Genomic DNA, 18537 nt, shown 5'->3' with positions numbered 1-18537 from the left:
TAGGGAGACTCAGAGGATTCAACCACAGCTCTGAGCTGGGGATAAATCTGCTGGCTTTGCACCCATTTGAGTGCAATTAGTGCTGCGCAATTAGCGCCACAGTAATTGTGCCGAAAATGCACCATTGAGTCCTTTGGACTCGAGAAAAATGGGGATTTACCACACTGCCGCAACTTGGGATCTGGCGCTAATGACGCCAGTACAAGTTGCGGTAACACTAATTGTGTTGGGCGGTATCCCCCAGGTATACTGCTGTGATACTGCCCAACTCGTGATGACGCCATAGTGACCTCCCAAAGGGTGACAACATGTATTTGCTTGAAACAAAGAGTGTCTGGTGAAACAATCACTAGACCTGGAGAGGCCTGAAATCTAGTAAAGATTACTGCATGTTAACACGTGTACTTAATGATTAAAAAATCAATTGAATAGAAAAAATGCACGGTTATCAAAGTTCATGAGTTGAAATATTCTTTTTAATTCTCAAAGTCTGTGTGCAGAGACCCATGCCGATGTATTTTGGACATAACGTCCCTCTTCAGGGTGGGTTCTTTCAATACATGACATCATATTCATTAATGAGTATTGACTCCTTGTTATACTGTTTTTGCTAATAAACTCAGTATCAAAAAAGATTTCAAAACTCCATGTTATGGTCTGCCAAATCATACCTATTTCGGGGACAGGAAGTGAGGAGTAGTCTACACTTGCCACCTTTTCAGATGCGTCTTTAAATGGAGGAAGCTCTGGAAATTGACCTGAGCTAGTTCCAAACAAACCTAAAACATAGTAAGATGTAACTCAGGATAGTATTCATAAAGATAGCTAACCTTGAAAACATATGTATTAAAGCTGTTCTGTAGCAGAGCATGCTCTTACCCAAACATTGCTGTAAAAAAGGAACAGTGGTCATGGAGCGTTGCTCCGTTATCTAGCGTATTCCATATGTAGCCACAGGAACACCAATAAAACAAGATATACATATGCTCTCAGTGTCGAGATGTTTCAAATGTAACTCCAAAAACCAAGATCTGCTCTTAATGTAAAGCTCAAGGATACTCTGGCTTACCTTATAGAAGCGCTGAATGGTTCCTCTAATGTAAAATGTTGGGCTGTAAATTAATTAGGACATAAGCTTGCCTTACTAATAGGGCTGTGTATTACTGTCTCTCTGATGTATGGTTAGGTGAGGCAACTTGGTATAACAGTATCAATGCTTCCTCTTACCTAATTCTCATAATGTGGCATATAAATGCTGTGTTCATAAAGGCAGCTGCCAGTCGCTCTCTGGATACTGTGTAGTGTGAGAAACCAGAAGGTGTCTCATCCACTAGTCCCCGGGGATCTGTCATTCAGGTGGGCAGGACACGGCCATCATTTTTGGAACCAGTTCCTGGGGGTGGACCAGTGCGGGAGGATCACGTGGGTGAGGGGTCTTTCAGGAGCGGGAGTGGGACACCGGATGGCGAGACGCGGTTACCCCTTCCCTTTAACACCTTTATCCCATCCTATCAGAAAGGATACATAGGAACTCCCCTTCCATTTTCCTATACGTACACTTTCACATGGACAGCTCGCTCTGGGAGAAAACAGTCTAACACCCGAGCAGTATCCCTGACATATCTCAAAACAATGGTCAGGCAAGGTCAGGAAATTACTGACCATCACTTACACCTGACTTCCATTAAGATGACCCACACCGATAAAAGGCGAAAACCAAGCACACAAGGAAACGGCAGTTTCAAGACGGCAGCTCAACGAAAGAAGAAAGATGGTAAAACAAGAGGGGATTGCAAGGAAGGAAATTCCCTTGACCTTTCCGAAAAAAGACAGTTACTTTCACAAGCCCTTAGAGATTAGAAAGCATAAGACCCGGAAACAAGGCTGAGGAATCCTGTATTGTGTGTTGGAGATACCTGGGGCCCTTCCGCATGACTAATCAAGACGGGGAGAAGCAGCAGCTGCTGTGGTACCATCCTTGGCTCCAAGAACAAAGCAGCGTTAGTGAAATCAACACAGTCAGTGAGTTGGGGAGACCAATACAAGACCGGTCTGTGTTGAAGCCAAATTTGCAAGCAGCAACATTGTATGGCGAGCGCTGGAATGAACATTGTTAAAATGCATGTGAGAAAAGAAGTAAGTAAAGTTGAACTGCTGATGAGTGTTTGAACTTTGAAGAGACTTTGATACAATACCTTTGACAGAGTAGTCCGGCAGCGGGTGGATGCTCTGCTCAATCAAAGGTCTCTGTAAGGTATCCAGCTGAGAAGTGGCAGAAGTGAATGTTAAAGGGTTATATTAAGAAGAGAACAAAGAATTGTGAATCAAAGCGGTCCTGCAACGGGTCAAGCAAAATCCTGTGCATAGTCGAAAGTCTTTGATTTTGATATAGTAAAGAAAGTTTGGAAAATGAGATGCGTTTGGTCCAAGCCCAGCAGAGGGAAACAAATTGAAGATTTTAGTGGGTCTGAGTCCAGCGGAGGGGGACCAGGGGTGATCAGTGAATCACCAGAGAAGTTGTGCATGTAAGAATCCTGATGAAAAAGGAACTTTGAATGTTTGTTTGTTGCATCAGGCCCACTGAAATAAAAGACTTTGAATTTCAAAGAGACTTTGACACAGCAGGTCCCGATACTGAGATTTTGAACTGCATCCTCGTACTAGAAAAGCCAAAGTATGTGCTAAGCTTGAGTGTGCCGCCTTGTCCTGTGCTGAAAACATGGGGAAGGGAAGCTAATGTCTCAACTATCCGGACATATCATTTCTTGAACACTTTTCTTTGCTATAACATTGTGTCCAAGACCAGTTGTATTTAGAAGTTAGGATTGGCAGTAGGTTTATTAGTATAGGCCCTTTTATTTTGACCAGACTCTACTAGGACTGTGTTATTATTATTTGATGGTTGTAGCTTGCTTCCATCTTTAGATTTAGGATTAGACAGGCATTTTTCAATCCCAATTGAAGTTCAATAAACACCCTTGAACTGTGATCACTTGTGTCTGTCGTCACTGTTGATATCATGCCTTTGAACACGTAGGCCCTTTAAGCGAGGTAGCGCTATCTGGGATGGATGGGGATGCAGATTTTACTCTTACACCAATAATACCGACTCAGGAAGTTGGCAAAACATAGCTGTTTTAATTACAATTGTCTAAAACAGGGAGTACAACAGACATCAACGGACGTTCGCTCAAGCCTCTCATCGAGAACTCTCTCAAAGCATTTCATAAAAAACACAGTTTATATAGTAAAAACTTGTTATCATTGACATCATACTACGTGGCAAAAAAGGAAACCTATGTTAGATTGTGGTTGGTCTACAGGGAACATCTGTGTATACTTTCTATGGGGGAAAGGATTGTGATTGGGTCTCTAAGATCAGGTGTACAGCTATGCCCAAACCTAGCACAAGTCATCGTCGCTGTCATGAAATACACAATGTTTCATTGGCTTTCAAACTATGGGCTTGTTGCTATGTGGCCCTCTATAATTGGTTAGCACGCCTGCACCCTTCTGGAATATTCCACTCGATAACAGCACGCAAGCTGGTACCCCAGGTGCTGGAGGGTTGGCTTGGTCATGCCTCCCCACCCAATTAGCCCTTCATCCATCATCACTCCTGCTGTCGGCCATTCGAATTGTCTTTGAACACGGCCTTGCAAATTATCACTGCACATGAGAATAGAAGGCAGTGTGAACATGGTCTTATCTTCAAGTCTCGGTGTAGCTTGCCCAAAGTCTATTTTCATCTAGGCCATGTGACAGGAGACCGTGTTTGGGCTCTTTCTTTCATATGTAACACTATTAAATTAATACAACCTGGCACTTCTAGTGTTTTTCCATTACACCTCAACAGTAACTCGCCTCACTTCTCACGTTCATTGTATCTTTCTCGAATAGTTAACCAGTTTCTTGGCTTCCCCAACCCTTGACACTGGGCCAGACAACCTTTCTCGAATCTTCCTTCATCGTCAGCTGTTTTTTCTACATCACCACACTTTCAGCCCTTCTGTTCATGGGATCATAGTTTGGTAAAACATGTTGTGGAACATCCAGATTCTATATACATATATATATTGGCGGCACCGCCTGCAGTATATTCACTACGTATATCCAGCCTTCATGATTACTTAGTCTACTTGCGTTTCAGCATATGTACAATCATGAAACAGCTTGCATTTTCTTTAGTGCTCTCTGCACGTGCAATCTTCATTTCGCACATGAAATGTTGCTCAATTCTCCACTTCGCCAACAGATTCTATAAGGTCTATATACTCTCTTTATCACCAGTCTTCCCTTTCATTCATCTTCACACTTCGTCCGGAACCTGCTTTAAAAGACTGTCATTTCTCTGCGTGTACATCATATAGGGCTTTCTCAATGGATACCTTGTTTTGAGGATTCTTCGCGGTATACAGATTATTGGTGCTGTGCATGTCGCAATTTCCGGTTTCCAACATATGGGCAAAATGGGGGCAGGACCTCCGGTAGAGACACTTGGCTCCTCCTCTACACCTTCCTTACAGTAGTGAGGGATCTGCGGGTGTGCCAGACCATGGAACCGTTACCATGGTAGCAGATGAGCTGCTCTCTCACCCAATAAAGTAAACATCATCATGCATCAGGGCCATGAGGTGGTTACAATTTCGCATTAAGCTGATACTGCAGATCCAGTCGCAATGCTGGTTGGGTACTGTAGAAATTGTGTTCTCGAGGCCAATCATTCCCAAAAGCTTCTACGCCATGAGTGAGTACGCAAAGGTACCTGGCAGTCGTGGTTCTCATTGTGCATAGTATATACACTATAACATGCATATAACATGCATATTACCTATGTAATTACCATATTACCTATGTATATGATTCAATTGTCAATCTGCCCTCTTACCCTCCCCCAAAGCCAAAATTTTATGGATAAAAGGTTTTCAATTAATAATATCCTCTAACACAATTAATAATATCCTCTAACATTTCTCTGGCAGTCTTCCATACCATTGTTTTTATCCCATCTCTGCTATTTCCGAAGTAGCTGTCTTGCCCAAACTGAAAGGCCTCTTCCCCTGTACATGAGAGCACAATCAACTTCTCCCATGTCTTTGCCTTGTTTGACCTCAACTGTGCGGGCCTTTGCGTTCCCTTGTGCCATGTCTGTGCATACACTTTCTCACTGATGCAAACTAGAGCTGAACATTTTCTTAGGTTATCCCTAAGGCCTTTGCGACTTGAGTCTGAGTATGAGTTTGAGCATAGGAGAAACGTGGGATTAAGATGGCTCGAACACCTCCTAAAGATTTGAGGATCCTGTGGGTTTAATGAGAGGGAGTTCAAGCATGTAGAACAAATACAGCACATAAAATAACATAAGTTATCATTGACATTAGAACATATACATTACAGTACCTGTGTTGTACAAGCCAGTCCCATGATTCCTGACAAGTACTTGTACCCTGCTTTGGTGGCTTTATTTAACGTTACTTTGATACATGTTTTAGTGAAATAAAACTGTTATCTTCAGTTAGGCACTAAACAGACTACAATAAATAGCCAATTTCAAAAGTGTATTAATTGTGATTTTTGATCACAAAACATCTGTGTTCGTCTTGAACTGTGCCAGTGCAATGGTACATAACCCACATGTACACCTGGCCCAGCCATTTAATGTTTACTGTCAAGAAAAGGGTGAATAAATGTCCTGTGATGACTCTGGGGGAGTCATTACTGATTCCCTGGCAGTAAGCTCTTCCTATGCGCCCAGGGAACGGCAGCCGCTTCCTGATCCTGACCCTGGGGGTGGCTACATGAGGGACTGTCACATGGGAGGAGACAGCTTCCGGGGAGATGTCGTGGCTCCATCGGATGAGACATGGTATCCCCCATTTTCCCTTGAAAATAATATCCCCATGTCTGAAACCCTTATGGCCTACTGTGATTGTAAAGACTGGTAGGGGGTGTCTGTACTTCCGCTCTCTATATGGTAGAGGAGAGGCACAGAGGACCCCAGCCAAGATTCTCTATTATTGGTAACGTAGTCGAGCAATCAAGGCCTAGCTTCTCAGGAGGTGATGCAGGCTGGTTCTTAAGTACAGTGTAGTCCCTGAATCCCCACAAAGGAATGTCCACACACTGTATTACTGGAAACACAGTCTTTATATAATTAATATTCAAGGGAATGTACACGATCACAATAACGCACTTTGTACTTGGAAGTCAATTATAATAAATATATACAATTCTAAAGTGGTACCACTAATGTTATCGAATCTCATTAAAGTGCATCAACTGTACGGTTAAAATGTCACACAGATCAATAACGAGTAAACCAGCAATAGAGATGGGAAGTAACGCAAGGGGGTTGAAACAATAGGCAGAATACTGACCCCTACCACTAGGCACAGTTCTGTGTGGAGATCCCCCCACCTGGGCAACCTGTAAATAAAGATATATAGCACAAGCCCAGTCCATATAATGTTCAATAGTCTTACTTCTTCCTATTAAGGTTTTACCCCCCAATGTACCTGGTGGAGTAGAGTTCTCCGACGATGCGCCGACCAATCCTTCTTGAGTGCCTCCCTTTCAGGCGGGAGCCACGGATCATCGAGAGGTGTCGGGGAACTTGGCGTTCGGTGTCGGGGAATCGACGGCCCTTCTTGAGTGCCCTCCCTTTAAGGCAGGAGTCACGGGTCATTGAACATCCGACGGTGAACTACGACAGGAAAGTGGCAGCTTCGTTCCTTGCGGTGCTCGTCGACGACAGAGTGTTGGCGTCCTGCAAGGAAGAGGCGTGCGGGGCACCTCGGTGACTATAGTTCTGGACCGCGAAGAGATGATGAAGAACTGTGGCCCAGCAAGGGCGTCGAGTCGTCTGCGTCTCTGTGGTCTTTAGGTGGCGGGAAACCCACCGTTGGATGCTCCTCGGCGCGTCGTGCCTTCTCCAGCGGAAGACAAGCGGATGCCGATGCAGACGAGAGCGTCCAATGATCAATTGAAGTTCTTAGGCAAACGGGAGCACGGCGGCTCCGGTCGGCGACGGCGGTCGTCACCAGTGGCGGACAACAGTCCGAGTGCTTCTCCTTGGAGTTCCGCAGCAGTCCCCGTATCGGGTCGGCAGCCTGTCGAAGGTCTGTCTACCAGGGAGCGTTGGCAAAGATCAGCTGTGCATGATGGTCCCTCGTAGCTCGGGAAGAGGGCGCCTTACCAGGTCCTCTCTGGGTAGGTCCTTGGAGGCACAGCAGCTTTCGGATTGTGAAGGAGAGCAACAGCAATTCTTCTCGTCCAGCAGGGCTTCAAGGTCAAGCGTCAGTTAATCCAGTTACTCGTCGTAGTGGACTTCAGCTTCTGAACACCATTCCTAGCAGTGAGAGGTCCCCAGATATACTGTTGATCTCCCATTCATTCCGCTGGGTCACACTCAAGCATCCAATCACGACTACGGGCATTCATGCAGGCAGGCAGCCAATCAGGCACAAGAGGTATTCAGGCCATTCACTTCTCTCCAGACACTCACAACAAGTTATGTGTATTGGGACAAGTACCGAGCCATTCAACACTCCAAGCTGCATTCATATCGGTTTCGGGCAGGGTCGTCTCAGTCATTGTGTCAACCACCAGATACTAGACACCCACAACACAGAATGCATATTCGTCACACACTCTATTCACCCAGGTCCCACCCACAGGAGGTACCCACAACATACATCACCGGGAAGGCTCCAGCTAGTCTGGCCGGGCCTTCACAACAACACCATATATGGCATTTCCACCCAACAGCCAGTCAGGGGGAAGGGACTGAGTCAGGGCTTCCCAGGACTTTGGGAAAAACAAGATATTGGGGAATAGAAAGCAAGAGGCCACCGGGGCCATCTTGTTTTCCATCAGGAATCAACTGATCCCAATGGCAGGGCCGGGGTATCCCAAAATGGAGGATACTCCGCGCACCTGTCAAATTCAGCATGGAGCTGCCACCAGCCCATACCCTGCTCTGCGGGCCACCCACAGGTGCCCAAAAACATACACTAGGGGCACAGGGTTGTACCCCCACCCATGGGTGCCATAAGGGTATCCCACAGGTCTGTTCACCAAACCAAAAGAAAGAGAGCTGCACCGCCAGGAGTCCCACATGAACTCCTGTGAGGAAAACATGACAGAACACACAATGAAAAGCAGTAAAGGACAAGGATACGGAGGCCCTGTCCCTCCGATGCATTTCCACCATCACAGTGATATATTCACTCCCTTTCCTATGATGAGCAGGGAAAACCCTTTTACCAAAACTACTGACCAACCTTCCAACCTAGGTCTAATTTGCCAATGTGATGAAATCACTTCTTCCAATTCCACTTGTCAATCAATCAGAACTGACTTGCCATCAAAACCTTTTGAAAATTCTTATTCGAATTCCATAAGTCAATAATTTACAATGGATTTCTGTTCTCAGAATTCACAAAATACTGGAATGAAGAAGGATCAAGCAATATGGAGCAAAAGAGACTGCAAACCTATTAAGCGCTCTAGTGCCTGCTGGCGCTTACCTTTGACTGGGAAATGTAAGCAGCCCAAACAGGGAATGGAGGGCAGCTTCTGTGGCAACTGGCGCGAATGGGCTTCACCTCTCCACAAGAAGCATGGAGCTGAGATACCAGGACCGGCATGGTGGTATCATGTGGCTCACCACCGGGGGAAGAAGGAACTGCTGAACTGAGGGTCACTGCGACAACGCCAAGAGCTGGAGAAGAACTCCTGGGCGTTCGCAGGCCAAAGAGAACAGCATTTTGCTTACCAGAGCCGTGAACACAGCAGGCATGTTGAGAGGAAGCCTCCAAGAACGGGGCGGCGAAGGAAAGAAAACCGCAAGAGGGAAGCAGATGGGAATCCATACCCATCTGACCATGTGAGAAGATACCAACACCTACAGAAACTAGTGAGTCCTCCGAAATGCAACTGGGGTGTATCGGCGAACACACCAAGTGTGAACAATTGAAAGTCACTTAACTGGGAAAGAGAAACGAGATGGACACAATAAAAGAAGGGAATTTGAGTCACAAACAAACCCCTTTCTAATGTGTAAATGTACACAGTGGCAATACAAAGAAAGCAGAAAGAAGATAATATAGCAGATAGATACATTACGGAATAGCAGGCTGTTACAAGTGTGTGGAGTGAATCAGAAGTCCTGGCAGGAGGTTCCACCAGCCAACCTCAAGTGTGTGAAACAGGAGCCCTGTCAGTATACACCAGTCAGTCTCAAAGAAGAGTGAATAAGAAGTCCTGGAAGGGGAGTATGCCAGGCTATTGAAGAGGATGGTGTTAAACACATTGTATGTGCAAGTGTTGCACTTGGCCAAGAAGGGCCCAAATAATTGTTCTTGAAGTAAACTGTGAAGTCAAGCAAGATTTATGTACAAGTGTTGTATTTGGACAAGAGAGGCCCAAAGAACTATGGTGTATGAAAACCTCAAGAAGTAAAGAAGAAACCAGGGGAAGGAAGCTACCCTCTGAAACCAAGAGCTTTATCCTTGAAGAAGCTTTTTGTTCAAGTCATTTATCCTTCCTTTATGAACACTTTTTCCAAACCACTCAAGGTTAAAGACACTTCCCTTTTTCACATTAGATGTATGTTTGTAGTGTGAGGGTCAGAAAAGAACAATGGACACATGGCTGTTTAGTTTTTGACATCCAGACACGGGCAGAGCCTTCGTTTTTGGTTTAGGTAGGGAAATTCCTCTACAGCAGGTGCTGAGGGGCATTTCCCTAACCCCCCCTTTTTCTTTAATAAATGTCTTTAACCAGAAACGTAGCAACCTTGTGTCCGCCTCTCATTTCTGACTCCTCACAGTCCCCTCAATCCCCAAGAAGGAAAATCAGGTCAAATGTAACAGGGTACGAGCTGTTTCTCTTTTTGACTTCTACAACACTGTTAAGTATTAGCACCAAGCAATATTTCAGAAATTCCAAAGACTGAAACTCAGCTGTCCGGGCTGTGAGAACACTGCGGAAGTTGCATCACCATATTCTATGTTTACAAGGAAGGCTTAGATAACCTCTCAACTACAATCAGGTGAGGGCACTCCTGAAAATGAAATGGACCCACCAACTGTCCTCAGGAACTCGCACGCCTCACCTCAAATACAAAAATACAAAAAAAATGTTAAAGGCCATTCCACCAATGATGCAACCATTCCGTTGTCACAAGGGATTCATTTTAGGTTTTCGACAAGCTGTGTGAAGTGACCATGCTATAAGGGGACTCACCAACACATTACAAAAAAACAGACACATGAATAGGTAAATATGTGACTCTGCATTACTGAAAAATATAGGTAGAGACTCAACAATGCACCATACAGAAATACAGCATCAATACACTAGAAAACTGTCCAAAACACAGCCAACTCGGATTGTCATGCAATTGGTTGAGAACATTAGAGGCCTGTAGGAAATTGTAAAGATTTTGATGCATCCATTAAATCTTTGAAGGACATAATATAAAGGAATAATGACAAGGAATTGAATCTGAAAGAAAATCCAAGATTGCTAATTTGTCCATGTAGACATTCTACTACTTTAAGGTTGTGAAGATTACAATTCTGAAAAGGCACATTTTAATTTAAGTCAATGCTTTTCATGGTCGACTGGTCCACATATATTCAACTTTATGAACACAACCCCTGCACGAATGGAGTGAGCATATGATAAACTTGACGTTAACATGTATACATTCATTACGGATTTACATGGTTTTTGTCATTTTTATTATTTGTTTAGTTGAGTCTCCTGTGGAAAATGTATATCAAAATGACTGCACAGGTCCTTTTAGTATTGAAGAATGTGGACATCTGTGAATGCTTCTGCACCTCATGGATGGAACTGTGCTTTTTTTTGGAAACTGGATATTCCAGTACTAACACCTGAAAGCAAACTCTCTTTAGAGGTTTGTATTGGTGGGGCAGAAGTCATAACAGCCATTTCCCAGCTTAAGGTCATTAAATCTCCAGGGTTTTATGTACTACAGTAGGAGCCCAGTTAACTCCTTTTCTATGCAAGTTGTATATTTCATATTTATTTATTTATTTTATTTTTCTAACGCGCCAAATGCCCATAGGCCTGAAAGCACACACAAATAACGCACAGATGGCAAGATACAAAAGTACAGGATCAGGAGAGTGATGCATAGAGAGGAGGACTAGCCAAAAAAGTGTATTCTGACTGTTTTTTTTAAAGCAAAACAGGGAAGAGGTAGAACGTATTTTGTTTGGGCGGGCATTTAATTCCCTGGATGTCTGCACTGAAATGTTGCATCCACCAAATTTAGTTTGAGTTTGTGTGAATTCCCTGATCGCAGGACACGTGCAGGTTTATCCTGAGGAGGGGCCGTGCATGATCAGCATTTGTGAGCCTGTTTTAGAATCGTATGAGGAATCCTGTGCACTAAATGCAACCAGTGTAACTTTTTTTCTGGCCTCAGAAACGTGATCATGTTTTTGCAAACCGAAAACGGCACGAACAGCACTATTTTGCACCATTTGCAGCAACTGAATATTTGGCAATATTACAAAGTGAAGACCTATGTCCTAATATGCATGAGGTACTGATTACATTGATTCCCAACCCAGGAAGCGATCATACTAAGAGGGGGATTCATCACCTAATCTGCTTTACTGCTGAATTACTGCTCAATGTAGATATGCTTTTTTTAAAATTAGTTTAAAGTGCAATTTGGTTAATAATAACCTTATACGCTATAAGCAAAATCAGATATATACAAATCCTTAATAACACAGTCTTAGATAAACCAAAAATACAGTGAAATACAGTTAGATAAAGAAAGAATACTTTCAATAACATTTCATCACATTCTTTTTTTTGCAGATCAATAACAGCTGAGTACTAATTATTAAAACGAATCAACAAATTTATATCATAAAATCCTTTAAAAGAGATACAAAATAATAATAATTCCCTAACTGATGGCTCTTTTCCAAATATAAAAAGCTGCCCCAATATAGACCTTGATCTGCCCTTTGTAAATAATTGCCCAGAATTGGTCCGATTCGATCGTTCTACGATCCCTAACCAGGTTTCCATACCCTTTATAGTACCATTCCTTTAATTCAGGGCACATCGTAAGAATGTGCTTTACGGTCTCCATCTCTATTTTACAGTGCCTGCATAATCTTTCTGCTCGTGTTTCTTTTGTCCATGCACCAATAAATTCATTACACGGGAGGGTGTTCATACGTAGTTGTATAATGAATCTTCTCAGAGCCCTATTACCTGTTTTTTTATAAATATTCTCTTGGAGTGGCTGGTTTAAGACCCTGTAGAGCATAGGCAGCATAGCATGCCTTAGTATTAAGATAGGACTTATTTTCGTATATGTCCCAGATGACAGCTTTTTCCTTTAGGTTTTTAAAAATTCTAAAAACATCATCTTTCTCCTTTGGTACATTCAAGCCTAAATCTTCAAGTAAGGACAGTACAATGTTTTGCAAGCCAAGTATATAAGAATTCTTAATCCTACCCCCACTTCTATGTTTTCCAATTAGATTCAGTAGGTTTCCTTCCTCCCCCTCCTCCATCATCATTCTAAAATACAGTTTGCAACATCCTATTTTCCACAGGGTCGTCAGGGAAACGAGCCCCAACTCACATCTTATTGCCTCATTAGGAACACCACTAGGTAATCCTAATACAGGTCTCCAAAGTTTCCCTTCCAATTTACCAAGTTTACACAGATATTTTCCCTCCACTGTTTCCAAGGCATATAATACACCAATAATGCAACTCTTATATACCTCTAGGCAGCCTTCTATAGAGTGACCTCCTTTACTAGACATGTATTTACGTATGACGTTCTACTTTTTTAATGTTTTGGTTCCTACCATTTCTTGGAAAACGTTTATACTGGGATTATTTAAGATTGGGATCCCCAAATACGGATGAACCTCTACAAACTCCAAAATTACAGAGTTCATATACCATCGGGAGGTCAGTTTTCTTTTCTCTTTCTTGGTTGCTCCAAATATCATAATCTTAGTCTTATTAATATTGATATTTAAATTATTTCCCTCCGAGTAGAGGTACAGTTCATCCAGCAACCTTTGCAATCCCACTGGGGCCTTATCCAGCAGGATGGTATCATCCGCATACATAAGGCCACATATAGCTTTACCTCCCACTTTTGGGGAAAAGCTATCTATGGTAATGAATCTGTCCCATATGTCTGATACATACAGATTATAAAGAATTAGCGATGTAACACATCCCTGTTTAAGGCCAGTGTTTGCTCTAATTGCTGGCAATATCATCCCCCCTTTACCCAGGCAAATAGAAACCATTGTATCCCTATACATTTCCTTTAAGAAGTGGAGAATTCTTGGACATATTTTTTTCACTTAATTTTTCCCACAGTGAATCCCCATTGACACAGTCTAAAGTTTTCGAGTAGTCAATAAAGCACATATATAGTCTTTCCCCTTTTTTATCTTTTGTGTCAGCAATAATGTGGTTCAGCATGGTCAAGTTGTCCAAGGTACTATGGTCTTTCCTAAAACCTGTTTGTTGGGCAGATAACAACCCCTTCTCCTTAATCCAATTATTCAGAGTGCCCTCCAACAGAGAGCAAAAAGTCTTACAGCTACTATCAGTCATAGCAAGCAATCAATAATTATCCAGTAATTTCAAAGCCCCTGTTTTGAAGATAGGGATAACTATAGCTGTCCTCCAGCTATCAGGGATAATTCCACCTTTCCAATATTCCAATAAATAGTTGGAGAAAAAGAGCTGCCCATTTTCTGGGGGTTTGTTTGATTCCAATGTTGGCCAGCCCGTCCGGGCCAGGGGCTCTTGATGATTTCATTTTATTAATTACTAGAAGGATATCTGAAATATCATAAGGGAAAATGTATGTTCTATATGCTCCATTCCTAATTGGAGGATAAGTAGTGTGATTCAGCTTAAAATAGAAATTCGCAACATAGTGCATTCATACATTCTGACTCACGTCATTGTTTTCTCTATTTTCGTCCTCCATCAGGAATTGACAATATAAATACCAGAATTTTTTATGAATCGTGGGTTTTACATAACTTATATATGCACCTCCAGTTAGCATTATTAATATTATATTTGTAATCTTTTAGCCAGTTTTTATATTGCATCATAATGTTATTAAATCTAATTCTCCTCTCTTCTTCGTCTAAATCACATGACTCGTTGAGATTCTTAATTTACCGCTTCATTTCTCTTTTCCTCTCATGAATTAAATGGTAAAATGTATGTGTGTGATTTTTACCTTGCTTGTTTTTCAAAACCATCTTGCCATTTATTTTTTGTATCAAACCTAGCGAGTTTAAAATCGTATTGAGACCGTTGAGGGCAATTTCCTGGCCGTCAATGGTAATCCGATCGAACAGTCTGTTAAATGCATTAAAAATGTTATCAGAGAAGTAATCCTATTCCCTCCCGGCATAAATTGTATATTCATCACCTTTCCTACCTCCTAGCTCTGTGTTTGGCATTTAGCAAATTTAGCCTTCAGAGCTTTATGGTCACTCAGTGGAGTAGAAACGTGTTCAAGCAAGATATTGGATTTACTTAGTTTTTCATTAACAAACATATAATAAAGTCGATACCCAACCCTCCCATTAGACCAGGTTTCACCAGTACATATTGCTTTATATGGTTCCAAATAGTTCAACCCCCAATTCAACAACAATTTCAGCCATTGTGCTCCATATATAGTTTGCAGCTTTTCCCCCCATCAGAACCATCATTTTGTATTTCCACTGGCACAGTGATGAGTGATTCGTCCCACAATTCATAACGTCTATCCATCTCTTTTTTAGTGGTGTCGCAAGGGGCATTAAAATCCCCTACTATACACATTTCTGAGTCGGGGATTCCAATAACCATCCTTCAATGGTATTATTTATGATTTCACCTATCTCAGACATATGTTTCCCCCCTGAATGGGAATAAATGTTAATAAGGAGCAGTTTGCCAAATTTGTTTCCATTATCGATAACTGCACACATAACAAATGGGGAGTTCCCATACTCATCACATGACCTGTATGAAATGTGGTTTTTCAACCCTATGCATAGGCCTCCAAACGGTCAGCCTTTTTCCCCTTTAATAGCAGCTTTGTTCCATATATTATATCCTTCCAATAGAATCTCCCCACATACCCACGTTTCTTGCAAGGCAAAAATGTCAATGTCCAACAAAAACTGAATTCCATCCATATGGAGTAGAGAATTAAAACCCAAGATAAAAGGGTAATTTTCTTTTTGCATACCTCATCTCAATTTTCAATGGGTGAGTTCCCCTCCAAGAATTGCAGTTCCTTTTGGTTACACCCTGTATCCATTCTTGTTTTTGGATGCTCCCCCAGTCGAGTATTTGTGTCATTTAGATCTTGATTTGCTGTGGTGTTACATATAACAATTCAAAATCTCTACCCCACACCCTATTAGAATGTGCCCAAATCAGATCCACCAAAACTGCGGATCTAAACTGAACAATTACCCAATTTTCCCAGCTCCCAATTTTTGGAAGAATTATTGTATCAATATCCCCTGAATTCATATTATGTAACTGTGGTATTTGTGACAATTCATTCAATATCCAAGCCCTATTTAAAACGGTCTATCGTCCATGGTAATTTTTTCAATAATCTTTATACTTTTCCCCACAGTAAATTTGATTTTCTCTTTGTTACCAATATAGTTGTTCTTTCTTATTTTAGAGTTACCATTCATTGCCAAACATTCCATCTCCTTAATATATATCTCCCTTTCCTTACTGGTTAGAGACAGAGCCATATCATTAATAGGGATATTTACATATTTAATTTAATTTCCCAATCGCCATCCGATTCCACTACATCTAGGGTCAGTTCTTTACCCTTCAGCCAATTATCTAACCCCCTCCCTTTGGTCACCACCATTTTGCCCTCATCCAGTTTTCTCTGGCATTCAATAATTTCGAAACGGTTACCCACTTCAACACATTCGGAGTCTAATGGAGCAGTGGTGGCTAGAGCCAAGGTATTCTTTTTAGCACACTTATGTATTTTAACCTTAGCCATGGCCACCCTATTTCGGGTAGTACGTTTATTTTTCCTTTTACGCCTGGTTCGTTTATTTGAACCCTGGGACATAGTTATTTCAATAACATTTTTACAGGCATTATTTTCATCTTCCGGAAATCTCGCTAGGGTGTTCATTTATCTGTATCTCATCTTTCTCAGCTGCCAAGCACAATTCGCTCAAATCACCTAAGACTACATTTTCATCTTTGTAGTCATTTTTATTGCTATTCTGGTCATTTCCTCTATTTTCTTCTATTATAATACCAAGTGCTTTGGTATTATCAATAGTCTGTTGCACCAGTGATTTTATGTCATTTTGTTCCTTTAGCAGCTTAGTGCAAATGGTCAAAAGGACATCCATCATGGTAGTCAGGGCATCACATTTCTCCCCAACTTCAAGGGAATTTTCACTTCGACTACTCGTTCCCCGATTTAGTGTATTTTCAATATGGGTCTCTGTTTCATTCCAGGATCCATCCACCTCATTGCATTCAATATCAATCTGTGCAAATTTTCCCATATCAGGTGTGGCAGACAAATTATTTCCAACAACATTATTCATGTTAGTTTCATCCACTGCAGAAATATCCAGATCCATACATGTACCCATAGATTGCCGTCTAAGGTTCTGTACTAATTTCAACAGTGAATTATTGTCAATCATCGAACTAATGATGGGCAGAGGTTGGGTCTCTACTATATCAGGGACAGTCACCTTTTCTTTTATTGTTAAAAAAACTTAGTATCTTAGGTTAGTCTAATAAGGATTTTATCTGAGCTTATGTGACTAACATCTTTATTACCTCTTTTCTTCTTGTTTTTTTTCTTTGCCTAACACTAAAGACACTTGTTTTGCTTTTAGGATGGGTGTATTTCTCTTACCCTTCTTAGATCTAAGATTATGTGAGCGCGTATTAGGGCCCATATTGCTAAACTCTGGACAGTCCAACTAGTCAGAATGATATGCAGGGGGGAAACATTTCCCTAGAAATTGCCAGAGGAAAGGAATCACCTCGCAGCCTCCGATGATTAGGGATCGGGTGATTTCACAACTGGTAAGCCTAGGGATCACCCTATCAACCCCGTAGAAGTTCAATATTTAAAGTGAAAAGTGCCATAGACCACAGTAAATAACAGTAAAAGTTGACAGTGGGTCCAAAGCCAGTGTTAAAAGACCATACCTAAAATTATTGGGGAGAAGAAATCTTCGCAGCCCCTGTCTATGATAGAATAAAAGATGTGCAGAAAAGAAACCAGTATCACCATATAAAAAAGAGGAATAAAACACCACTGTATGGAAAGGGGGGTCTTAAAAGGCCATCATAAAAAAAAGAAAAAAATTAATCATATAATTAAAATTACGAACATCAGAACATGTATGCCAATAGCCATATAATGCAGGTAGGCAACGCCTAACGTGGTCGGAGAGTAAGTCAAAAGGGGGGGGGACCACCTAGGGTGTGTACGCCGGACAGCTTGAGGAGCTGCCTTAGTCTGGCTCTCCCCCCCAACCAGGCGATCCTTTATATTAAAATGAGTGAAGTTCTTACTTCCAAACCTTAACTTGCAATAATAAATACTCCCGGAGTTGTTGCACACAGCAAGGATATATATCTGGTTGTTTCCCGCCAACCACACCCAACAGCCTAACAGCAGTTATCCGCCCTATACACCAGCTGGGCTTAACGCCACAAGGGTGGCAATGCTAGCCTTTTATCTTCCTGTTCTGGTGTGGGCGTGGCCAACGTGCATCGAGTTCTGGCTCCGCATTGCAGTTTTAATTAATTTTATGAGTAAAGCGTTCGGGCAGCAAAGTAGTTTATCAACGCTTTGTCTGTACAACAAAAGCAGCAGCACTAAGGCTCACGCATGCTTTTTATCCTCCTCTTCCGAGGTGGCCGTGGCCAATGTGCATCAAGCTCCGGCTCCGCGTTGCAGTTTTAATTAATTTTATGAGTAAAGCGTTCGGGAAGCAAAGTAGTTTATCGATGCTTTGTCTGTACAACGAAAGCAGCGGCACTAAGGCTCATGCAAGCCTTTTATCCTCCTCTTCCGGGGTGGCGGTGGCCAACGTGCGTCGAGCTCTGGCTTTGCGCTGCAGTTTTAATGAATTTTATGAATAAAGCGTTTGGGCAGCAAAGTAGTTTGTCAACGCTTTGTCTGTACAATGAAAGCAGCAGCACTAAGGCTCATGCAAGCCTTTTATCCTCCTCTTCCGGGGTGGGCGTGGCCAATGTGTGCCGAGCTCCGGCTCCGCGTTGCAGTTTTAATGAATTTTATGAGTAAAGCCTTCGGGCAGCAAAGTAGTTTATCAACGCTTTGTCTGTACAACGAAAGCACTCAAGATATTCAAATGTTTACCAAAATATTGGGAAAAAGGTTAGATAATTGTATGGGTGAAATAATACATAAATCGCAGGCTGGATTTTTCAGACAGAAGTTTGGCT

The 18537-nt window shown here is 42.1% G+C and overlaps 1 protein-coding gene across 1 annotated transcript in view; it reads right to left on the bottom strand.

Annotated features, from left to right (window-relative positions):
* Positions 1–18537, bottom strand: part of LOC138515593 (uncharacterized) — a 522837-nt gene that overhangs the window by 131698 nt on the left and 372602 nt on the right. The window lies entirely within an intron of this gene.

The sequence above is a fragment of the Ambystoma mexicanum genome, chromosome 6q (assembly GCF_040938575.1).
Source record: "Ambystoma mexicanum isolate Mex_15411 chromosome 6q, UKY_AmexF1_1, whole genome shotgun sequence".
In the NCBI taxonomy this organism is placed as follows: Eukaryota; Metazoa; Chordata; class Amphibia; order Caudata; family Ambystomatidae; genus Ambystoma; species Ambystoma mexicanum.
The sequence above is the reverse complement of the archived record's forward strand: the minus strand, read 5'-3'. Positions and strand labels throughout refer to the sequence as shown.